This window comes from Microtus pennsylvanicus, chromosome 4 (genome assembly GCF_037038515.1).
Source record: "Microtus pennsylvanicus isolate mMicPen1 chromosome 4, mMicPen1.hap1, whole genome shotgun sequence".
NCBI lineage: Eukaryota > Metazoa > Chordata > Mammalia > Rodentia > Cricetidae > Microtus > Microtus pennsylvanicus.
In genome coordinates this window covers 108,528,717-108,555,626 of record NC_134582.1, presented here as the reverse complement: position 1 = coordinate 108,555,626, position 26,910 = coordinate 108,528,717, and the positions used below count along the sequence as shown (strand labels likewise).

The 26,910-nt window shown below is 39.5% G+C and overlaps 1 long non-coding RNA gene across 1 annotated transcript in view; it reads right to left on the bottom strand.

Moving 5' to 3' along the window:
• LOC142848307 (uncharacterized) overlaps nucleotides 1-26,910 on the bottom strand; it is a 79,190-nt gene that overhangs the window by 28,330 nt on the left and 23,950 nt on the right. The window contains exon 3 of the long non-coding RNA XR_012910398.1: nucleotides 10,862-10,918. This is a non-coding gene — a long non-coding RNA (uncharacterized LOC142848307). The remainder of the gene's footprint in view (nucleotides 1-10,861; nucleotides 10,919-26,910) is intronic.

Sequence of the window (26,910 nt, the reverse complement as noted above, 5' to 3'; positions counted from 1 at the left end):
AGGTGACTGGGTCTGTGCACTGGCTCTACTGGAGGTGGCTGGGTCTGTGCACTGCCTCTACTGGAGGTGACTGGGTCTGTGCACTGCCTCTACTGGAGGTGGCTGGGTCTGTGCACTGCCTCTACTGGAGGTGACTGGGTCTGTGCACTGCCTCTACTGGAGGTGACTGGGTCTGTGCACTGCCTCTACTGGAGGTGACTGGGTCTGTGCACTGCCTCTACTGGAGGTGACTGGGTCTGTGCACTGGCTCTACTGGAGGTGACTGGGTCTGTGCACTGCCTCTACTGGAGGTGACTGGGTTTGTGCACTGCCTCTACTGGAGGTGACTGGGTTTGTGCACTGGCTTTCAAACTTCTCTGGAGCTGTTTAGAGAAGGGAGATTCCCATGTGAGATTCTTTTCTTCCAGCTTATATTAGCACTGTGGTTTTTTGTTTTGTTTTATTTGTTTTTGCTCCAGCTCTGCCTCCTCCAGGATTACAATGCATGTGATTTCTTCTCCTGTGACTGCACATTTTTGAACTTTTCTATCACTGTTGGCGTTGATTTCTTTTAAAAACACAATTTTCAGTTTTGTTGATGAAATTTGGGACAGAAGAAGAAATGCTGTGTCCTCCATCTAGAAGAGATATTTCAGAGTTCACTTATTCTTGTCAGCAAAAGACAACTTTGGATGAGAAATATGGATTGCTTTATCAGCAGCGTGCTCGCTCTCCCATATATAGACAATATGTGCTGCATGTGTCCTTGCATATTATAAAGACACTACGACGTATAGTTTTTATGTCTTTCAAAACTTTAAAATGATCCTTTGAGATCTTGATTCCATTTTATAGATGAAGAATTTTTAGAGGCTTCAAGATTTTTTATTAATTTAATTTCATTAGGGAAATACGCGCTATACCTTAATAACTAATTAGGGAAACACATGTTGGCTTTTATGTATTTTTAATGATTTGCTGCAACAAGATTGGACCTCTGTAGTTTGGGGATAATATTTTATTCCTCTTTGTCACAGGTGAAATCCCACTATCTCTGGGTCCAGTTTAAGGGTACTATTCTTATAGTCTTGCCCTAAGTAAAAGCCTACATATTCCATAACTGATGAAAACTCTCATCGTCGGCCATGTGCTCTAGACTCAAGAACACTAGCATAGCAAACTTCAAGTCTCGGGTTTGCTCTCTTAACTGCTTCCCTGGCATGCTGCAAACAGCACATGCATTTGACAGAGTCACTAGATGTGGAAATACAATGCAGTGTAAGGAACATCAGCATTGCAATAAACAACTGAGGCTGCTCCATACGAAGATTGGCCAATATCTGACCAAGATTAGCTGATGCACTTCCACGAATCAGCTAGTACCACAGTTTTGCTTGGATTCAAAAGGAGACTGTATGTGTGTGTCTGTAAGTCTATATAAAGACATTTAACAGCTGATGGAATTTAGCTTTAAATGTCTGCCAATACTCAGCCAACAGGCCTAGTCTGAACTTTCATACAAGAGTAAAACAAAATCCAGCTGTTGAATGATGTGGTCACACAAGCCTGATGAGTCAAGTTCGACTCCTGGATCCCACAGTAGAGTGAGAACACTGACTCCTGAAGGCAATTCTCTGACCTCCACACAATCCATGGCAGGGATGCTCATATCCATACATGCACATCACACAAGTAATGAGAGCAACAATAACAACTACAATAATAATAATAGAGTAAAAACCATTTTGTGAGAAACACTCTCAAATTTAAACTTACACAGGAACAGAGTGTCTTAGAGTCCCACATATTAAATAAAGTTTAAACTATAATACCATTGGCAATTCCCCTATCTATGTTCAGGAAACATTAACAATCTGACTCCAAGCCTGTAATTTAGTGCACTGTTAGATGACAGGGGCAGGGGAACAGCGACATGATGTCCGTGGAAAGCTTGAAGCTCAGCAAGAGATGGTGCGACCACAGTGAATCTCTGTGCACAGTTGTAATACTGTGAGCACAGATGAGATGCCTCACAGGGTTCCTTCAGAATCTTCTGGGGGAAATGGACTTCATAGCAGACTGAAGCCATGCTAAGAGATAAACAAAAGATCCAAATCTAAAAACTAATATTATTTCACTTTGACCTCCACCTATGGGAGGGCCTTCTAACTCTGGCTTTATTTCCTTTAGTTTGGCCATTTTATACATTTCTAGCCTGAAGTATGTTTAGGGATGCCACAGCGTTCTTGATGAAGTACCTCTAATTGTCTAACTTCTAATTCTAGAAATCCAGGGTTGCCGTTTGCTACTTTTGCTTCTGCCCTGACTTTACCTGTTTCAGTCTTCTGTATTCCATAAAGCTTCTACTGAATAAATAATACAATTGGTCCTCTGCAGTGATGGTTTCTGTGGCAGCTGTGGGTTCTGTCAAATGCAGATTGAAAATGCCCTTTTAAAATGACACGTACAAACGTTTCTCGTCCTTGATCTCTCGACAATCCAGTATAATACTATTTACATGTCATTGACGTGGTGCTCGGCATTACAAGTGACTTAGAAGTAATTTAAATTTTGCAGTAGGTTGTGTATAGGTCAAATGCAAACACCATTCTATTTTATATGCAGGCCTTAAACACCCACTTATTTTGGAACCCACGGGTGCTATGGAAACAATCACAACTGTAGCCTCCCCAAGGCTACAGGTCATTAAATAAGACAGGGAATCCAGCTGCACTGGGTCAGTCAACTGTAGGCATTAAATTAGTATTTACTGAATTTTGTTATGTTTATCACCATTGTAATTATTATTCACTTCTTCTCTGTTTAGGACATTATACCAGTCCAACCTACTCTAATTTTCATTTTTCCAACATGATTATTTAGCTATAGACTTGGGAAGCTTTCCAAAATCGTCAGCTGTTTATAGAAACAAAACCCTAGCTATGGATGCTTTTCTTTTTGGAGGTACAGCTGTTCATTGTCAGATCAGTGTACAAACTACAGAGAAAAATTAGTGAAGCAAACAAGGAGAGTAACAAGTGGCCATGTTTTAAACAGAGAACTCCTTGCTGACGATAAAACCAGGGGCTTTCAAGCTCAAGGCACAATGAGATCAGCAGAATCATCAAGGCTTGGATAGCAACGGAAGAGCGGCAAACCATCTAGAAGTTGAAAAGAAAACCAGGGAACAAACTCGCTAAGAAGGGCCCCTGGGGAGTAAAACACAGCACAGCTCCTGCAATGTGGCTTCACTTTTAGTTGAACCAGACTGTGAGCAATTGACAGCCTGAGTTACTACCGAAATAATAAGCAGCTATGTATTAGTGGAGGCTAAGAGCTAAGAATGATATTAGCCTAAGTGCCAATGCAGTATTCTGAGGAAGACAAACATGATTTTAGTTGACTACAAGCCTTTGTGATGATGCTTGAGAAGGGGAGTCGGGAAAACTGTGCTGTTCTTTGAAGGCTCGAACTCAGACCCTAGATGGTGCAACATCCGGAGATATGCTCTGTTGAGATCACCCTCTTGTCATTACATTCATATGCAAGTGAGTGAGCATGCAGCAAACATTCTCGAGAGAGGGGCAGAGAAGGTGTCAATGCATTATCAAAGCACCTATTTTTGACAAAAATTAATATCAGTGAGATATGAAAGTATAGAGGAAAGTGTCGTACGTAAACAAGGAAAAAAGCAGACAAGGAATATCTTTTCGGGGTCTCAATGTTGATCTTACATGAAAAAGACTTCAAAATAACTATTATAATATCAAAGGTATGAAAATGAGGCTTGTTTATAAAGTACAGAAAAATATGATGACAACCCCTCACCGGGTAAAACTATCAAGAGATAAAAGTCAAGAGGCCTAAACCCAAATTCTGAATGTGAAAGGCAGAACAGTTGAAATTAGTTTATCATACAGGTTCAATAGAAGAAAACCATCTGCAGACACCGAGATACATCAGTAGAAACTGTATCATCTGCAGAAGAAAGAGAGGGGAAAAATTACACTAACATTTCAATAACCACAGCGAAGTATTCGCCTATTCCAACTTTCTACCACAAACATGCAACAAATCAGAAAAGAATGTTCTCTTTGATTGGCAGCATCTGATGTCAGACTCAATACTGTAAAGGTGAGCGCTTCCTCCCAGGATCAGAAACAAGCTAAAAATGGCTGCTCTCTCAACAGCTCTTCCAAACAATGCACGGGAGAGTCTAGACACAGCACTAGATAATAAAGCATGAGGTCAAGATTATGAAGAAAGCTATAAAATCATTTTAAGAACTGGCTGTGGTGGCACACTCCTTTAATCAGAACTCTTAAGTGATTTCAAGGCTAGCCTGGTCTACATAGTGAGTTCCAGGGCTACACAATGACACTCTACCTCACGAAAGAGAAGGCAGCCTTGATTTCAAGAAACATCATCTTTCATACAGAAGATCCTTCTAAGAAATTCCTAATGAATAACTTAAGCTAATTTACAGAAAGCAAAAATAACCTACAAAAAATCTAAGGGTGTTTTCACACAGCTGAAACAAACACCTCAAAGACGAAACTGAGAAAATCCTGCTTACAAAAGCTCACCAAGAATAAAAGATGAACATATTTGGGGAAAGAAATGCAAAACTTATACTGTTTGTGGGATCTTTTATAGTATAAAGTAATGAGGCAATAAAACTGTAAAACCATGAAACAGCATTAAAAGAAATTAGAAAGGTCTACATCCATGGAAAAACATCTAATATCTATGGCTCAGAAGCTTAATACTATTGTCAATGTTCCCCAAACTGATCTACCAATTCAATGCAATCTTTTAAAAATTACATCTTATTCATTTATTTTATATGTGTGCCTGTATATGTGACAAGACACATGTGAAATTCAGAGGACGGCTTTCAGGAGTGCATCTTCTCCTTCTGCTACACGCTCAGAGGTCGGACGCAGATCATCAGGCTTGGTGGCCCTAGCTTTAATATACTGCATCGTCTTGACATCCCCTCAAAGCAGTGCTTATGAAAACCTAAACTGTTTGCTTTGTAAACTGACAAGCCCACCCTGAAATTCATATAAAAATAAAAAGGTCCCAAACTACTCAAAATTCTAACAAGGGAAATTCCCCAATTTTAAAGCTTATCATGGCACATGAGATAAGAATAAGAGACATAAATCAAGAAAACAGAATTAATAATCCAAAATTGCACTTTTCAATTTTATTCAACTGATATGTGTGAAAGTGTAAAGAAATGACAGAATATGTTGATAGAGTAGTGGATACCACTGCAAGGCAGAGAAAAGATGTACCCTCATTCTCCCACAATACACAAAACATCAATGTTTTATAAACATAAGAATTAAAACTATGAAACTGGGCCAAACATGGTGGCACACACATTTAATTTCAACACTCAGGAGGCAGTGGCAGGCAGACCTCTGTGAGTTCCAGGCCAGCCTTAGTTCCAGGTCTTCACAGCACAACCTTGTGGAAAAGTTGAGAACCACATGTAAAAATCTAAAATGAGAACTCTATTTAAACTCGTATGTTTATAAAAGCTTCTACAGAAGTAGGTTTCTGTGTTGTTTTAATACATTAGTATTAGTCACCTCGCACTGTATTCCTTCAATGATGCTGTCCTCCCGTACCTATTAAACTCTTCCTGAGCCATCATCCCTCTTTAATCTTCATACCACTGTATGCTATCTCTCTTTCTTGAGCACCCATGCATGGTCTCAGACTAACTTCCTGAACTTTATGGTTAATACAAATGGAACAACATATCTAAAGATTCAAAGCTACCATCCCTAAATGAGAGAAAACATATGTTTGTCTTTCTAGCTCGAGGTTACTCCATTCAGAAAAATTGTTTACAGTTCGATCCATTTACCTGCAACCTTCATAATTTCAATTTTTGAGACAGCATTTCTCTATGTAACAACCTGACTATCCCAGAACTCACCCTGTAGACCAGGCTGGTCTCGAACTCACAGAGAGCTGCCTGCCTCTGCCTCCCAAGTGCCGGGAATGAAGGCGTGCGCCACCACAATTTCATTTTTATTAGCAGACCAATGATATTTCATCATGTAAATGCAACATTTCTTTATCCATTTATCAGTTGATAGACAGCTAGACTGTTTCAATTTCCTCAGGCCACACAAAACCCCTGCCTGGAGAGTGGAGATTGGCATAAAGTCCCACCCCTACCTAAGGGGAAACTGACTATTGATAGCTGCTGGGGACATGGGCAGGATTTATTTATGGGTGTAGCCCCTGATGCAAAGTTGAATGAATGGGGAAGAGGCTATGGAAGAGGGGAGGAAGAACTGGGAAGCATGGTCAATCTTCATTGTATAAAATTCCCAAAGAACTAATTTTTTCAAGTGAGAAACTTTGGAGCACTGAGCCCTCCCTCAAGGGATCCACACAGAAGAGGAGGCGAAATGACTATAAGAGCTAGAAGCCGTGGGTGACTCCAAAGAAACAGCATCCTCCAGACACAACGTGGCTGATGCTCATATGAACTCACAGAGATGGTGACAGCATGCACAGGACATGGACAAGTTCAAAGCAGCCAAAATTCCAGCACCAAGAAGGGGGAAGTGGGCACAAAAGTTAACCAAGAAGCTATGTGCAATTACTACCTTCTGGTAAAGGATAACCTATTTTATTGAATGTAGTAACCCTGGATATATGGTCCTGCTTTCCAGAGCAGGCTTGACACTCAGAAGTATCTGGCCACCTTGGTGTGTGTGTGTGGAGGGGTGTTTCTTGGTTTGGGTTTGGATTTATATTTGGGGGTTTTTTCTGAAAGAGAGGGGGAGAAAGAGAGAGAACATGAAGTTACATGGGTAAGAAGGAAGGAGATCTGGGAGAACTCGGGGGAAGAACGTGTTCCAAATACATTGCATTAAAATTTGTAAATAAGTAAAGAAAATAATAATTTAAAGTGGTGAATATAATGTTATGGAATTTTTTATTATTTTTCAGCAAAACTTTATATATATATATATATATATATATATATGTTTACATCACTTCCTTCCTCTTCTCCCTCTAAACTAGTGGGTCTAGTTCTCAACCTGGCTATCAGAAAATGCATATTTCCAATGGGTCTCAAGATCTGAGACACTGATCAGTAATAAAATTATAGTTATGAAGTAGTAATAAAAATAATTTTATGGTTGGGGATGACCACAACATGAGGAACTGTATTAAAGGGCCATAACAGTAGGAAGGTTGCAAATCACTCCTCTAGATCCTTTGCTAAAAAAAATAGAGATCGATACAGTCTTCTGAATTCATTTCCTGTTGCTTGTGAACTTTAACCTTTTAATGATTTTGAATTTTAGTTCAATAAAATATTTCCTAACCATAGCATCAAATGCACTAAAATCAAAATATATTTGAGGGATAATAAAAGTGTCCTATTATTCCATTGCAATAGCTGTGTAACTGTAACTACACAGAAAAGCTATTGGGTGGCTTAGTATACACATCACATCTCAACAAATCTCACAAACAAAGAGCATCAGGAGACTGTGGTCTAGAGGACAGGTACAGCAGGCAATAATGGAGGAGGGGATCAGCACATGCTCAACTTCATTCAGGCAAGGCAAGGATGCTAAGAGCCTGGGTGGGACAGGAAGGGTTTTAAGTAGACAGATGTGACCAGATTTAAGAGAGTCACAGCGTGGAAAAACCTGCAAAACACAGAAATGAGCATGGGAATAAATAGCAGTCTGTAAATGAACATGGTATTGGAATAATTTACTCTAATTGGCTCTTCAGAGAATAACTGCCAGATAAATCTAAATAAATAATGAGACTGGCTGCTTTGACTAAGATGCAAAAGTATTCAGCAAATGTTCTGCCTAAAAAACTACATCTTTCTTGATTGCTCTTGGCAACCATTCAGAAAATCTCATTTAATTGTTTTATTGTGAGGCAAGAAATCTTGCTGTCCCTTCTAAAACCTCCTTCCTAAGTAGAGGCCTTGTCTAGGTGCTCATGATGCCTCATAACAAATAGAATACCTTTTATTTCAGAGGTGACAGTAAAGGATTTAATAAATGGAGGCCTGGATTTCAAACAATTATTTGGTTCACATTTTCCATGTAGGAAAGAAGAAACAGAAAGATACTGTCGGTGCTTATCTATAAGCAAATATGTCGGCAACAAAACTCATCGTTTTAATTTATGACTTTCTCACCATTATTTTATTTACATAATCTACGAAGCCTGATTTCAGTACCTGAGATCACCTCATTTGGAACTCATTTGATGGGACATCATTTTAACATCTGGCTGATTAACAGCGTGTTTTCAGAATTACGTAGGCTAAAGACAAAACATTTTGCTAAGCTAACCAACAGGGGAAATACTATTTGTAAAGCAAATTCCTAGGCTCAAAAGTACAGTTAATAAATATTCTTAAACATTTTAGTAATTGTGCCCATCCCCAGCTCTTGCATTCGTTGTGGTCAAAGCCAATCTTCTGCTGCAGTATACCAGCTAGCACTTTGTTTCGCTATGTACCCATAACTCGATATTAATATCAAAACTAATGTATTTTTCTATTTAATACTTACGTATGGACTGGAAAGATAGTTGATTAAGAGCCTCAACTTCTCTTCCAGAGGTCCTGAGTTCAATTCCCAGCAACCAAATGGTTGCTCACAGTCATCTATAGTTAGAGCTAATGCCCTCTTCTGGCATGCAGGCATAAGGTAGATAGAGCACTCATATACATAAAGTAAAAAAATAAATAAATCTTTTTAAAAACTTGTGCTTTAGCGGTCACAGAATGCAAGAATTTTTAAAGTAATGAACTCTACAAAATGTATCTAGAACTTTCCAGGGTCTGAAAAGTGGGAATCCTCAAGCCAAACAGCATTTGTTGCAATAAACAACCTTAATGTAACTTAGAAAAATACAAAAAAGGTAGCCAAACACATTATAGAAAAGAGAAAAAATCCAGGAAAATGTTGATAATATAATTTTAAAAGACCAAGATTAGCTTCTTACAAGATATTCTCAGTGAAACAAAAGTTTTTAAAAAGTGAAAAAGCATCACAGCTGATATACCTGACTGGAGTGAGCGTGTGTGTGTTCAGATTTCAGTAGACTGCAGACATAATCAGGCTCACTTTGCTGACTGAAGGGAGAGACCTCACTCATTTGGATAACAGCACTGTAAAGCCCTCTGTGTATCTTTTCTTTACAATCAAATAGGTTAGAAAAGAGAGCAATTGCAGTTATTTTGTGTTTATCAGAGTTCTTGGATCCTAGTCTATAAATTGATTTCTAATGTGGGGCATTAAAAACGTCATTTTCCCTTCTGGGGTTGTATCTGTTAGATAATAATCTCCAAATATTCTAGGCCAAACCGGTCCTGAAATATAAAGCTCCCAGATATGCAGCGAAGAGCTGAGAGAATGCAAAGAAACTGTGATAAAATGTTCATAATTACCCAATGATAGAACCATAGCAAGTATTCCCCAGGGCAATACAAGCCTGTGCCCTTGTGTCCTGCTCTGGTAGCACATCAGGCAGGATGGGGCCATTGTTTTGTTGCAGGTTCTCATTTTAATATCCTTCTTGTGGAAGGAGTTAAGCCCTGAAGGCAGAGGGTCAATATTTAGTGATTTAGTCTCAGAGTAGCACAGAGCATGATATCCTATCCTGCGGGATAGACACATGATGGGTGGGTATTCAAGAAGGAAGCCACCATTTCTTGACTATATATTGTATCTACATCAGATATTCTATCTGGTACTTTGCATAATTTACTCCTCACAGCAAAACTATGTCCTCATTTTTAAAATGCCAAAAGAGTAAAGTTTATTATTACACCAAAGTCCAATGCTAGCAGAGTAGGATTTTTAACCCAGGCTTATCTGTCTCTAAATTGTTGGCTTTTTAAAAATAATTGCATCATGTTTCATCATAAAAATGGTTTATTTCTCTAAAATGAAAGATGAGGATACTCAGTGGCTATTAAATTATACAAAGTACATTTATCTTCGGCTAACAATTATAAAGGCAATCTTTACTGCATGTAAATGTGTTTACTCTTGGATTTCATATGATGCTTCAAATACACAGTCTCATTAGAGCTAAGTATTATTTTATGTCAGAGATTCAAAATGCTCACATACTTGTTTAATGAGAGTCAAATATCTGGGATCCTTAGAGATCTTACAAATTCTATATTTGGAGAATGAGCTTTACACTTAAGACTTCTAGTAATCAATACATAAGAAAGAAATAACAAGGTTTTCTTTTTTAAATTATTTGTCTATTTTACATGCCACCGCAGTTTCCCCTCCCTCTTTCTAGTCCCTCCCCCAACCTACCCTCTCCCCCGCTCCCAATCCACATCTCCCATTTCTGTTCAGAAAAGGGCAGGCCTTCCATGGGTATCAACAAAACACGGTGTATCCAGTGGCAGTAAGACTAAGCACCTTCCCTTGCATTAATGCTGGGTAAGGCAACCCAGTATGAGGAATAAGATGGGATATGAGGAAACAGGATGGCCCCTGATGCAGCAGGGGGTTGCTGCCCAAGTTTGGGGTTGGAGTTCTGGCTATGTGTGTGGTCTCTGTTCTGATCAGGGAATCTGAGATTCAAAATTCTGGTCTGGCTTCTGGTGGGGAAGGAGGCTTTTATCAGAGGTGTGAGCCGGGATAAGGTGAAGGTAAGGAGAGGCCCTTGGGCTTATTCTGGGTGGGTGCAGGCAGGGCGGGGTGGGGGCAGTCTTACCTGAGCCTCGGGATACTGGCTGAACTTCTGCCAGAGATGTGGGCCAGGATAAGGTGACAGGGAAAAGAGGGGCACTTGGGGTTGGGCACAGGTAGGGCAGGGATGGGGTGAGGTGGTGTTTTACCTGATTTTCAGGGAGCTGGCCTGGCCTCTGATGGGGTGGAAGGCTGAGCAGAGTCTTCTGAAAACAAACAAACAAACAAAAATTTTAAGAGTGCTTGCTTCACAGTGTGAAGAGAGAGTTCAGATCCTAAAGCACAGCACCGACACAACGGCTCCTCCACAATTCCACCGCTACACAGGCAAAGACAAGGGGCCCCCAGAGCAGCTGGGTAGACTAGCCAAACTGGTGCATTCTGGGTTTAGTAAAAGGCTTAGCCTAAGCACATAAGTGGAGGAGAGAAATCAAAGAAGACCTCAGACACCAAACCATACCTGTACCATACATGTGTGTACACACACACACACACACACACACACACACACACACACACACACATTTTCTAATAGAGACAACTGAACTGCAAGGATTTATTGATTTGTACAGTCTTCTCACACAGTCAAAAGTAAAGCCAAAATCATGGTTCCGGCTCTGAGTTATTCTCTCGGTGCTTCTGACTGCGAGGGGCTGGAATCAGGCCTTGCTATTTCACTGCCCTTACAGCTTAGACGACCTTATCCACAGTTGGTCTCCTAGTGGCCACCAAGGAGATGACGGCTTGATGGAAACCTTGCCTCTCTTTCTACAAAAATATGTGATGGTGTCAGCAGTGGGAACTTTTCATTCTCGGGATTTTGGTTATTTGATTGTTTATGTTTGTTAAAAACAAAGTTTTAATTAAAGATACCTTTGAGGGATAATACGTTGCTTATAAAAAGCAGGTCAGAGTTGTTGGGTGGTTTTTTTTTTTCTTCCCACAGTTTGTAACTGAATGGACTCTCCAAAGATATGGCAGCCTCACAAGAAAGCAACGTGAAGAACTCAGATGCAGTGTGGACTGCATGCACCTGAGAGAGTCAAGGGGAAAATAGGAGAGCTTTGAAAAGCGGTATCTGGATAAAATCGAGTTTTTGGATCCAAAGCCATGCATACCCAATAAATAATAATAGAGACATGAAGGGAAAGGCTGAATGCTCGCCAAGCCTGGACAAAGAGCGCTGATGTCTATGACTGCAACAGGGTTAAAGAGGGCTGTCACAGTGGAGAGGGCAGGACCAATCCTCTGGATTGAGCTCTACCATCCAAAATAGACGAGACAGATGAGACAGCTAAGAACATCCATATAATCTCTATTACTGTATGGCTTAATAAAAATAGCACAAACACTGACCGAGGTCATTAGAATGACTTATAGTTTGTGATTAATAAAATGAGGGTTAAAATTAATAACAATGACACAAGGAACTTACAAGTCTTAATAACTGATTTGAGTAAAATGTGTGTGTGTACATGATACATACAAATATAGCAAATATAGGAGAGAGAGAGAGAGAGAGAGAGAGAGAGAGAGAGAGAGAGAGAGAGAGAGAGAGAGAGGTTAGGTCTGTGGTGGGACCTTTAAGAGGTCCTAACCTCCAGAAGTTATGCTATTGGGGTGCATTCTTGAGAAGATAGTGGGTGGCTATTTCTCTCTGCTTTTGCTGCTACTAAGTGAACTGGTTTCCTCTCCCTCGAATTTCCACCATGACACACTGTACCCGCAGAGGACCGAAACAACAGGGCTCAATGACAGCAGACTGAAGCCAAGAGCCAAAATGAATCTTCCTTCCTAATGAATTATATGTGGCATTTTTCACAGTGAGGAAAATGGGAGGGGAAAAGAGGGTTAAAGATGCTTGTAAAAAGCCATAATAAATCATATAATTTTATGTTCATTCAAAGTTACATATATAATGAATGCATATATGCATACAATATACTTATCATGTATATATGCATATATATTCATACAGTTTAAATGAAGATACATCATTTGGGGTGACAATGTTCTCCATCAAAGCCACAGACTATCTAACACAAACTCCAATGCTGGCATGAGGAACCTCCATTCAAGCTGTTGCTCAGAGGAGCCCCCCAAAACTATTTACGCTACAGCCATTGCCTTTGGTTGTCTCCCAGACACCGAAGGGAAGATATCACACATTTCAGACACAGGATTATGAGGAATAGAGCAGAACTGACGTGGAAGCCTTCTCCTGGAACACCAGCTCTCATCCTACTGGATGGAGCCGTGCAAGCTGCCAAGGGAGAAAAGCAATCGAGAGCCCTATCCAGCTGTTGCCTACAAACAACATCAATGACCAGGATAGAAAACTATCCTGACAGGTTCAATAAAGGCATTATATCCTAGGGGGCAAAGCAGCAACCATCTCATTAGACTTGAGGCTTACTCAACATGAAGAAATTTATGCTTGACAGTGTAAACCTAGCCTGCTACCCACGGCTGGTAAGGCTAGAGGTCCTAGAGGAGAACCCACTACTGCCATTTCCCTAAAGCAGTATAACTCCTAACTTTATTCTAAAAACTTATCTGTATACCCACAGATAATGTAGCTGTCTCTTGTTACCAAGAAGCTTCTTTTGGCAGCAGGTAGAGACCATTAAAAAAAACCACAACTGATCAAAATGCAGGGACCAACTAGCCATGCAGTGCCTGCCATCTGTGGATGCATTCACAATTCAACCCCCACACCTAAGGCTCTGAGAGCATCTTGGAAGAGGGAGTGGAAAGATTGTAAGAGCTAGAGAATCAGAATGTCTTCTGTGAGGTGGTGTCATCTGTGCATGACAGGGAAGTTGCACCCAAGAAATTTCAGCAATGTGGTTGCCTAAGCAAAACCTGAATAGTGATAATAACAATTGACATGCTAAGATGGATGGGGGAAAAAAATCTCACAAAGCCCAGCCCATAGATGATGAACTACATACAATTAATGGCAACTAAATGAGGCAGAATCAGTCTTATTCAATGATAAGCCCAGGAGAGGTTTTCCAACCCAAAGTAGTCAACCCTAAACATATATATATATATGTGTGTGTGTATATATATATACATATATATATATATGAATAACACTAAATGAATTCAGCAGAATGTATGAATGAATATGTACTCATATAAATGTAAAAACAAACACAGATGAGAGACCATGAATTTGAAAAGGGGGGGGAGGCATGAGAAAACTTAGAGAGGAGAGGAGAAATTATATAAATGTTTTAGTCATGAAATTCTCAAAAGAAACAACATATAGTCAACTAATGTAACAGTGTGTATATGTATACATAAATATAATATTTGTAAAGTTCATATTCCCTGTTTATATAAACACTTAGCACATTGTTTGTAGATTTATTGATTAAGGTGTCTAATAAGGCAGGATGATTAAGATTTTTTTGCCCTGCTCTCTCCTTCCTTATCTCAGCCTGATTTTTCTATCCAATAGCTCTGAATCCATTTTTCCATTTTGTATTTAAAGCACATCTCTGTTGGTTAAAGAAATCATCTGCTGTCTGCTACTTGAATAGCCAGTAAATGTCTCTACCAGCTCTGTGCCCTTCCTCGGAAGAAGGCAAACAAACGGAGTGAGTGACTTCCGAGGTCATCTCACCCTGCAAGCCTCAGACACACGTGCACAAACAAGGGAGGGGCCCACAGCACTGCCCGCCCTGGCTGTGCTCAGCTGTCTGCCTGTTCCACATGTCCTGATCAGCCTGCTGCAGTGCCTGATCTGAAGATGTTTAGCATCAGCTCTGCATGGCTGCCCTGGGTTTAAGTCAGATTCCTTCCCCAAAAGATAAGCCTGGTGTTTGCTCTTACGGTGTGTGAAGCTGTGTCACTGAACCAAGTCTAATCCTCCTCTGCCTCAAAGTGTACAACTGCTGCTTTCTCACCTCCAAAGCTTTTGAATAACTGCTACAGCCCTGTAGAACTGGTCTTACAATACCTATGTGGTAGGAGAGAAAGATGATGATGGTAAAGACAAATTTAGCTTGGGAAGAAGCTGGTAGGCAGAGACCAGACTGGAAAGCTCTTCACCAAGGCTGGCATCTTAACAACGCATGCGCAGAAAAACACAGGCTGATCAAAGGCCCTGGTTCCTGATTCTAACACCTAACCATGTGTCCCTGCCCTATTTCTTGTTCTGGTATATGGACACCTGGAAATCGAAGTGGGCACCCTTTGGAGTCAAGCATCTCACACAGCTCTCAGTCAATATACAGCTCTGCCCTAGTAAGGCTGCTCAGGATCACTGGTTGCTTTTCACACAGTCCCCCAAAAGAAATAAGCTGTTATTTAAAGCATGTGTTGTAGGCTGTAGTTGTGTGTGTATATATATGTATATTTATTTGACAAATCACCATCTTTTTCACAGACCATCATTTAGCCTGCTCAAAACAGTATGTGATTTCTCCAATGTGTGGCCTCTTTGAATGTCATGCCTGGCACGCATCACACACATGCATTTGTTAAATAGTACAATTTCAGTAATGACCCAGCAAAACAAATCATTTAGATAAATACTCCTAACTTCAACTACCTAGCATAATGTTGAGTATGTGTCAGTGTGAGTCTTCAGTAGCCGTATCTAAGGGTCTCAGGACCCTTATAAGGGTCTGAGGAAAAGTCCAAGTTGTTAGATTCAATCCTGTCTTTTAAAGTTCATTTGACATTCTATGCCTGGTGCTAACATGAATTCAATCCCCAGGAAAATATAAGTTGTTGTCTTTGTGCAATAACTACAACCTTCTCTTTTAGACAGCAGGCACACATCGGGGGAAGCATGCCAGTCTCCGTGGTAGCTCTCTAAGGCACCGAGCATTTTATGTGTGCCACATTCAGAAAGAAAAAGATCCTGTATCTACTCTACTTACCCATCGCCCCTAAAGCATTTACCAGTCTAGAACACATAGCAAGCAGTTCTGTGACTACTTATTTGCGCTTGTCAAATGATTGCATGCATGGCGTATGGGCAACTGCAGGTTTATAAGGATGTGCTTTGTCTTTATGTGATTCAGAAAGAAAATGATGACTAGAGTCAAATCCTGAAAGCTGGAATAACAATCCTTACTGCTGCACAAGGAAGTGATGAAATCAAAGTGTTTGGGGGCTGGGGAGATGGCTTGGTGAGTAAAATGCTTGCCAAGCAAGCATGAGGGCGCAAATTTGCATTTCTAGAAGTCCTGAAAGCCCTGTGATGTCACATGACTCTGCACTGCTGCTGCTCCTACGGTGAGAAGGGAGGTTGCTATGAGCACCCCTACAAAGAAAATACTTCACCCAATAAACAGAAGGACACAGTTTGGAGAGAAATAACTATGCCCATACTCCCAAATGTTGTCTATAGTAGTTTGTTTACATTTAAAGGGGTATATGCTATAGAGATTTGCATTGGTATGAACCTTTTTTTATTGCTACAAATTTAAGGTTAATTTTGTTATACTGTATATGTATATTTCTGCAATTGATTAAGGTACAGGGTTTGTGTAGTTCATTTTAAAATGTAATGCATAATTAAGAAATATAGGTTAATAGAGAGTCATCTATAATAGTCAAGATTATAGTTATGTTAGGTTTTCTAGATGTAGAGAGATATATTTCAGTTGGATGGGTATTCTTCAAATCCTTTAGAGACCTTCAGAATATGGCATTTAAAATGTTTAAGAACTTAAGACTTTTCATGAGGGTGAGACACATCTGCTCCTGGCAGCACCAAGCTACTTCAAAAGGATGATGGGCATTGAAGGGGCTCCTTATGGAGTTGGTTAACTATTTGGGCAAGAAACTGCTCTTGCCTGGACTGCTTCACTGGAAATGCAGGACCTGCAGAGAAATGACTGCTGAACTAGCCTAAAGGTGAGACGGTCCTTTGTGGGTTCTGCCTTATGAAAGAGTCTGATAGACATTCTGCAGGACACAGGAAAATGTGATGTAAACTACCAGTATAGGTGAAACTGTCTTTGAAATTTCCTGCTTTGTGGAATAGTCTGCTGGATACTATGGGCCTGTAGGCTGAAGATGGATGCCCCAATGTTACAGAAAAACTTTGGGTGACTGTCCAGGCAGCGAGATGTCTCTGTCAATTCTAGAGTTTTGGAAGCTGCTTATAATGCACCTCCTGTTTACTTAGGTAATATTATATCCTTTTGGAGTCTTTAATGGAGTTGAAGAATAGATAGTAATAATATAGTTTTCCTTAGTTATGACAAAAGATAAAGTATATGTAAATATTGTAACTGTAATTCTTGCTTGATATCTATCTTGTTATATGTAATTTTACTATGCTAAAGTTAAAAACCTTCCTTTTTATTTAAACAGAAAAGGGGAGGTGATGTGGGAGTCCCCTCTGTGTGCTGTGATTACCGTTAATAAATAAAGAAACAGCCTTGGCTTGTTGATAGGGAAGAACTTAGATAGGCAGGGAAAACTGGACTGAATGCTTGGAGAAAGAAGTCAGAGTTAGGAAGATGCCATGGAGCTGCTGCCACCAGAGATAGGCATGATGAAACTTTGTTGGTAGGCCACTACCTCATGGTGATGCACAAATTAATAGAAATGGGTTAAATTAAAATGTAAGAGTTATCCAATAAGAAGCTAGAGCTAATTGGCCAAGCAATGATTTAATTAATATAATTTCTGTGTGATTATTTTGGTTCTGGGGAGCCAGGAGGAATAAGCAGTTCCTTGCAACATGAAATAATCACACAAAAACTATATTATTTGCAATACTCTTTGGCCATTAGCTAAAGCATATTTCTAGCTAGATCTTACCCATTTCTGTTATTTTATATTTTACCATGAGGCTCATGGTTTACCAGCAAGGTTCCTGCTGGCCTCAGGCATCTGTCTCCTGCAGTGGCTACATGGCTTCTCCCTGATTCTGCCTACTCCCTCCTACTCTATCTGCTTGGAATTCCCACCTTGTCATATCCTGCGCTGCAATCGGCCCAAAGAACATTCTTTATTAATCAGTGATGTTCACAGCATACAGAAGGGAATCCCACATCAAGTGTGTGTGTGTTGACAATGGAAAATTATAAATAAGTATAAGAATGTGAATAATAGTACAAGGAACTGCAAGCATCCACTGTTCAAGCTTCAATAATTCTAAATATGACACAGATCTTGTTTCATTTATACCTCCATTATTTCTTGTTCCAGAATTACATTTCTGAAGAAAATCACATATATCATTTTATTCATAAGTGTATCTGTCATAAATATAAGAATTCTTTTTAGCTTAACATATTATTCTCACACCTAAAATAATAGCTTCTTTGTATCTTTTTAAATTTTTTTGAAAATAGAGTCTTCTCTAATACAATGCATCACACCCATAATTTCCCCTCAGTCCAATCCTCCCAGGTCCCCCCACCTCTTTTCTTCCCCACATCTACTCCTCCAATTCCTTTTCAGAAAAAAAGCAGTGCCTTAGTAGTCATAGCATCTTGAAATATTCATTTAGAACTCAGTTTTTCCAAAACATTCTATAGAGACTTTTGTTGGTTGTTGATTCTCATTGTGCTCACCTTTACAGCAAGGTGCCCATTTATCCTGGTTGATGCAGCCCAGAATTTGTGTGGCTCATCCTGTGAAGCAAGGAGATCAGTCATTCTCTAGCCTTCCACACACTAAACTTTCTGGGTGAGGAACAACTCACTGCTTCACTTGCTTTCCTGTCCCTGGAACTCCCTGAGCATTTGCAGGCTGGAAGGGATTGGGGTTGACATCTGGAAAGAATATTTCAGAGTTCATGCTTCGTGGCACATTAAAGAGATACAGGATATCTCTTGACTGTATTTTTTTCTGTATTACCATTGGTCATAGATTCACCTTGAAAGGTTCATTGTCGATATGAGCCATTTTTTGTGTGTATGTGTGTATGGGTATACATTCGGTACCCTAACTTATAGTTAGCATACAAATGGCAGAATAAATGTTTTCCTTTCATTTTCCAGTGGTGTTCATTAGGTTTAAGTTGTTGCAGTTCATAGTACCATTATGGACTCATGGATTTAAATATTTTTGATAGTTTTCAAGTTATTATTGTTGATATCCATATCAACATCCCAGATATCCCCTTTTTAAGACAAGCAGCCTCTTGTCTTAAAATCCGTTAGATAGTTTCCAACAACTTCCTAGCCTGCCAGACTAAGGTTTCAGGCTCATTTTTGCATAACTGCCACTGCAAACATGGAACTGTTATTTCTCGAGACAGCTTTGGTTCCCTTTATGAGAATAAGGATTTAGGAACTATGAACTGGACACCTAAGATAACCATTTTCTTCAAGCTGTTTCTAGACTTCTTCAGAGACAAAACTGAGAAATCAAACTTTCACTATTTGCACATGATATGATAGTGTATATAAGTGACTCCAAAAAACTCTACCAGGGAACACCTACATCTGACAAATACCTTCATTAATGTGGTAGCATACAAGATCAACTCAAAAAAATCAGTAGCCCTCCTATATACAAATGATAAAGAAGCTGAGAAAAAAATCAGAGAAACATCACCTTTCACAATAGCCACAAATATCATAAAATGTTTTGGGGTAACACTAACCAAAAAAAGTGAAAAAACCTGTTCAATAAGAATGTTAAGTCTTTGAAGAAAGAAGTTGAAGAATATACCAGAAAATGGAAAGGTCTCCCATGCTCTTGAATAGGAAGGATCAACATAATAAAAATGGCAAGCCTACCAAAAGCAATCTATAGATTCAATGCAATCCCCATCAAAATCCAAAACAATTCTTTACAGACTTTGAAAGGACAATACTCAACTTCATATGGAAAAACAAAAAACCAAGGATAGCCAAAACAATCCTGTATAATAAAGAAACTTCTGGTGGCATTGCCATCCCTGATATCAAGCTACAGTAATGAAAAACACTTGGCATTGGCATAAAAACAGACAGGTTGTCTAATGGAATCGACTCAAAGACCAGGATATTAATCCGCATACCTATGAACACCTGATTTTTGGCAAAGAAGCAAAAATTATAAAATGGAAAAAAAGAAAGCATCTTCAACAAATGGTGCTGGCGTAACTGGATATCAACAGGTAAAAGAATGCAAATAGATTCATGCCTCTCCCTATGTACAAGACTCAAGTCCAAATCGATTAAAGACCTCAATATAATTCTGACCACACTGAATCTGACAGAAGAGAAAGTAGGAAGTAGCCTTCAATGCTTGGGCACAGGAGACAGCTTTCTAAATATAACCCCATTAGCACAGACACTGAGAGCAACAATAAATAAATGGGACCTCCTGAAACTGAGAAGCCTCTATAAGGCTAAAGACACAGTCAATGAGACAAAAAGGCAGCTTACTAAATGGGAAAAGATCTTCGCCAACCCCACATCAGACAGAGGACTGATCTCTAAAATATATAAAGAGCTCAGAATTTAGACATCAAAATTCCAAACAATCCAGTTAAAAAATAGGATACAGATCTAAACAAATAATTCTCAGCAGAAAAGAAAATTGTCAACACCCTTAACTATCAGGAAAATGCAAATCAAAATGATTCTGAGATACCATATTAACCAGTCAGAATGGCTAAAATCAAAAACTCCTTATGCTGGAGAGGATGCAGAGTAAGGGGAACATCCCTCTATTGCTGGTGGGAATGCAAACTTGTACAACCACTTAGAAATTAGTAGAGCAGTTTCTCAGAAAACTGGAAATGAACCTACCACAAGACCCAGCAATACCACTCTTGGGTATATACCCAAAGGATTCTCAACCATACTATAAGGACATTTGTTCAGCTATGTTCATAGAAGTATTATTCATAATAGCCAAAACCTGGAAACAACCTAGATGCCCCTCAACCAAAGAATGGATAAAGAGAGTGTGGTACAATTACACAATGGAGTACTACTCAGCAGTAAAAAACAGTGACAACTTGACATTTACATGCCAATAGATGGAACTAGAAGAAAGCATCCTGAGTGGGGTTACCCAGATCCAGAAAGATGAACATGGTATGTACTCACTCATAAGTGGATACTAGCTGTAAAGCAAAAGATAACAAGCCTATTATCCATGACCCTAGAGAGCTAAGAAAAAAAGGTGAACCATAAGGGAAGCATATATAGATCTCCTTGGGAAGGGGAAACAGACAAGATCTCCTGACAAAATTGGGAGTATGTGGATGGGGAGAAAAAGGAGGGCAGAAGGGGAGGAAGATGAAAGAAGGGGAGAGGGGAAGGAGAACTTGAAGGAACAGGATAGTCAAGATGGAAGGAAAGAGACGGAGAGCAAGGAAAGAGATATCCTGATTGAGGTAGCCATTGTGGGGCTAGCAAGAAATCAGGTACTAGAGAATCTCACAAGAATGTAGGAGGAAGCTGCTTGTTTGTCCTGACCACCCAGAACTGAAATAATCACACAGAAATTGTATTAATTAAATCACTGCATGGCCCATTAGCTCTAGCTTCTTATTGGCTAACTCTTATATTAAGTTAACCCATTTCTATTAATCTGCATATGGCCACATGACAATGACTTGCCAGCAAAGATTCAGCATTTCTGACTCTGGTGGCTCCATGGCATCTCTCTGGCTCTGCTTTTTCCTCCCAGCATTCAGTCCAGTTTCCCCCACCTACCTAAGTTCTGCCCTATCAACAGGCCAAGGCAATATCTTTATTCATTAATGGTAATCACAGCACACAGAGGGGACTCCCATATCACAGGAATCCACAAGGATGAACCCAGCTAAAACCCTAACCAGTAGTGGAGAGGATGCCCAAACTGGCTTTGCCCTATAGTCATATTGATGACTATCTTAAATGTCACCATAGAACCTTCATCCAGCAACTGAAGAAAACAGAGACAGAGACCCCACAGTGGAGCACTGGACTTCCAAAGTCCAGTCGAAGAGTGGGAGGAGTGAGAATATGAGCAAAGAGGTTAAGACCATGATGGGACACCCACTGAAACAGCTTTCCTGAGCTCAACAACTGGCTGGACAGGGAAGGAACCAGCATAGGACCAAACTAGACTCTCTGAATGTGGGTGACAGTTGTATGACTGGAGCACACTGTGGAGCCACTAGCAGTGGGACCAGGATTTATCCCTACTACTTAAACTGACATTTTAAAACCCATTCTCTTTGGAGGGATACCTTGCTCAGCCTAGATATAGTAGGGAGGGCCTTGGTCCTTCCTCAAAGCAATGTTTCTTACCCTCTCTGAGGAGTGGGGGGGGGGGAGATAGAAGGAATGAGAGGAGGGGAGGGAGTGGGAACTGAGATTCATATGTAAAATGAAAAAAACATAATTTGTTTTCTTTTTTAAAAAAATTAAAAAAGATTCCCTCTCCTCATTCCAGATCCTATACAAAGTTTACTAGCTAGCTTTTTCTATGATTCATGTGTATTAGGCTATATTTGTGGTGTGTTGTGACCTCAGTTACCTTACAAGTTCCTTAAGAGGAAGAGAGCGCCTGCATGTAACACAACTCCTGGTACAGAGGAGGCTTCAGGACCTTCTTTCAGGAGCCAAGAGCAGTGTGATGTTATCGTCTTTGTGGAAGATGATCTGTGGCAATCTAAAATAATTAAATACCTAATTGACTTCCTAGGGGAATCTAACAAGAACGGTAAACCACTCTAAAGCATTTGTTCTTACAGAGATTTGTCCATTAAAAAAACGAAATGAAACAAAACAAAGAAAGCACTGGTTGTTTACAGAGTCCACGGTGGCATTTAAAAGTCTAATTCAGCAGCACACACAGCTGGAAAATTTCTTTGACTTCATATTTTATTCTCTTTCCTCCTACATTAAAAATACTGATTTAAATCCTAAATTAGTGTAACGAACATCACTTCCTTTACTTCAGCATATACATGTTTATAACCATGTGCACATACACATGTATGAGCAACACAAATACATATATACATGTTGAACTTTGTTTCAGTCTGACAATGTTATTAAAACTATGATTCCTAAGCACAGTTTTACATTCCACGGTTGTGAATGGTCTCCTTAGGTCTATCTTTCCACAAGGAATATGCCAGTAACTCATTGTTTTAAGAACACTTAAATCATTTTTTCTACAACTCAGTCTAGTTGGGCGCATTCATGTTATTTTGCCTCTTTTTTATATTAATTTACTCATAATTATGTAAATAATATCTAGAAATCCAAAGTTAAAGCCATTAAATAAGAGGTATACTAAAATGTCTCTCTGTCAACATTATATTTCCCATTCTATTTTTTTCCATTCTTAGGGGGAAAAAAGTCTTACTAGATTTAGGCTTAACCTTTTCCAACTCATGAATAAGAGCAACTGTTCGCATTTTCTCCCTTTTTAGATAATAATTTTCTGACTTGATGTTACAGTTCTATAAGGTTACCACCTAAAATTTTGCTGTTTTATTTTGGTTTCAGTAACTGCATTTTCCAGTTTACACAATAAAGCCATCATAATGAATTATTTCAATCATGGATAGAATTACATCAATAATGCCAGTTACCTCTAGGTGAAATGAGGATGAGGAAAGCTCATTTCCTTTCATGTTGTCAGTGTCTACAGTGAGTAGGTAAAACTTCTATAATCTCAGCACAAAGTACCATCTTTAAAGACCACACTGAGATACCATTTGCTGCTCATACAATAGAATCCAAACTGTATTGGAAAATTCATAATCATCTGGATCTTGTTCACACCCCACCAACCCTCTTGTTGCCTCCTCTGCTATAGTTCAAATTTGGACAGAATTTTCTACAATACTTAGAAAATGGTAATGCTCACTGTCCTCTTGGGAGCTTCTGTTGCTCACAGGTCTCATCCAGACCCCTCTCCTTGTACTGAAAATGCCTCATCTTTCACCAGACAGTTCAGTGGGCCAGGTGCTCTGCACACATGACGTCATAGCCCTAATCGAAACCTGTTCTGTTTTTCTCTATGCTTATCATTCTCTGTCCCTGAGCTCTTATGTCCCCGTAGTGCAGTATCCAGTAACGATAAAGAGTATCACTCCTAACTAAGGTAATCAAGAAGATAATTAATGTAACTTATCTCTCATATTTCTAAACATCACCCTTAACTTTATCCCATTGACTCTTAACAAATTATTACCCTCCATCTTTATATAAAAAGACCAAGGTCCAAAAAGTTTAGGAATCTGGATCACTCTCAACAGCCCAATACATCATGAGATTATTTATAGAATGGAAGCATGGACATGGGAATGGAATGCAGCCCAATGGTAGAACACTTGTCAAGCACACACAAGGCCCTGTATTTAGTCCTCATCAACGTGTGTGTACGCGCATGCACACACACCATACATAGGTACAAGGTAAGCATCAAGCACTGTGAAAGTGCTACTAAATCTGTTGAGATCATTGCGGCCACAGGTGGCACATTCTTAATGACCATTTTTCTGAAGATAAAACTATAATTTGACTTAGATATCTGAGTCATTAAGCAAAATATACCTTGCTGGGAGGATGACTGCGTAAATAAGAATACAAATAGTTGAGTCTATATAATTTTATTTGAATGTATCTTTTCAGGGCTGCCTGTTTGGCATTGGGCAACCAGTTGGCATGCTCTTCCCTGGGGAGGGCCACCTCTCCCACCTCTAGATTTACACAATGGCTTGTAGTTTTTGGTGAAGCATTGAGGCCTTAGTCAACAGTTTCATCTTAACCGTAAAAGCTGATCCAAAATGGTAGCACAAAGTTATTTATGTTACTTCAAATGGCTCAACATATTTGGGCATACTTGTCTGTACTCTCATCTTAATAAGAACTTGCATTTCCTAAAATAGATTTGTTCTAAACCAAGCAAAAATCTTCCTTTTAGAAAGAATGAAATATTCAAATGATTGACCAAAATGAAAAAATAGATAGGAGTGGTTTGTTTATTTACCTTTCCCTTTATATTCTGAATTCTTCAGATGGCTACACACAGTCATTGGATTTATCTGCATTAAAAACCCTTGAGAATTTTGAGTAGTTGAACTAAAACAGAATAACCAGCTGAACTCTTAGGCAGGAAGACAAAGATATATGCAAAGAATGATTCCTCTGTGTTACTTGGCCTTTATAGAATGTGCTGTGATGAGCTCCAAGAGAATGCATTATTGATAGGTTGTAATAAGGGATGCTTTCTTCTCTGTTCAAATAATGATTCATTTTTTTATTAACCATGCTGTGAAATATTGCCGGTGAAGGTTGCTTTTCCGCACAAGGGAACTGTATTGGATTCCATACCCGGCCTTTCCATCTACCACAATGGCTCCTGGGTTTTGTCAACGAGGTGTTATTTAAATCAGTACTCACTTTCTCATTCAGTGGGAAATCAATGGAACCAACGTATTTTTCTTTCCCTAATCACACCTTTTGTTCCCAACCTTGAATATCCTTCAAATTCCAAGTGATTTGTGGTTCATTTATGCTGCTGTTTCATTTATTTCATCTTCTATAAAAATAAGCCTTTAACTGCACTACCATTGAGAAGACAGACTTATTACAGAATAATTAGCGATCTTGTTTTTTGAAAAGGTCAGCCTGCACTTTGTGTTTTGAACAACGGTGCATTCCACAGCCCATTTTCTAGTTGTACATGCAAATTACATCTGCACGTCAGGCACTTGCTGGGGCATCATGAGAAACACAGACCCCAAATGAGCAGATTTTATTTAGAATACAAATTAGATGAGGAAAGTTAATTCAGATTTACTGTGAAATTTATGAACGTGTGCTACACGGCTATTAGTAATGTTCAGCCACAGCTACTTCTAATGATGAGCCATAAGTTGGCACTAACTTATAAGTATATAGTAGTAAGTGTGTATTTCTTATTTTTCTTCCTGCAATGAAAAATCTGTGTGCCTAGCGTTGTTCTAGACATAGTCCCCAATCTGACTAGATTGAAGGTGTGGGACAAATTTGATGGCATTATATTAAAGCATTTGCCATTGCAAACTGAGCTGAGTGTCCTAGGGGAGGAGAACACAGGCATATCATCCTCTGCAGGCTGGGACAAACATCTGAGGCCTAAGGATGAAGCAGAGGTAACAGGGTTTTCCCTACGCGTCACTCCTAGGTCTACTCAGACACTTGCTCCTTCAAATCCTGAAACTAGATGAGCAAGATGGTTCAATGAGTAAAGGCACCTGTGTGTAAGCCTAATGATCTTAGTTTGATCCCCAGAACCCCCATAAAAGGACAAAGGAGAGGACTGGCTCCACAAATCTATCCTCTTACCTCCATATGTTTGCAGTGATATGTGCACACCCGCACTTATGGGCACACAGCACACAGATATACAGAGAAAGCAATACATTTTTAAATAAAAACAAATCCAGAGATTGCATCTGGAACCTCTCTGAGACTTCTACCACGCCTCCACGCATATCCAGGCATTTTCACTACTAACGCTTGAGATGAAAAACATGCTAGGCCTACCCCAGCCTGACTTTAAACATTTAGTGCTCTATATAATTAGAAGGGCTTCTGCTTCCACTATTGGCTCTGCAACACAGCATAATGGCAGACATGAAATGCCACATCTGTGCTGAAGCAGCTGCCCACCTACCAGTGCTTCATTTGGAGAGAGTGGTCCAGAATATTGCCAGACTCAGAATTAGGAGAGGAAAGGGAACAGCGGCAAGGCAGCATGGACGGGCCTGGGAACTCAGCAGCAATGAGTGGGTATTCCTTTTAACTCTGCCACATTTGATTGTCACATTATGGCTCGCAAGTAAATGCCCTTCACATCCTCGTGTGCATTCACACACATCACACACACACACATCACACACACACATCACACACACACATGACATACACACACACAAAATCTTTTATATAAAATGTATATATTCTATCAGAAATATTAGCTAAAGACAGATAAAGCAAGGTACTCAGGGTTATCTTGGAAAAGTTTAAGCCAGAGAAAAGAAATAGAATAAGTTTTTAAAAGGGCATTTCAATAAATGTACATCCTGAAGACAGATATTATCCTTGGGAAGATGTATTAGTCAGAGTTGTGTATATGTATATATATATATATATATATATATATATATATATATATATATATATATATATATGTGGGAATTAATTGAAGTGATTTATAGGCTTTAGTCCAATCAGGGCTAGCTGTGAAAAGAAAGTCTAAGAACCTAGAAGTCCCACAACGCTGG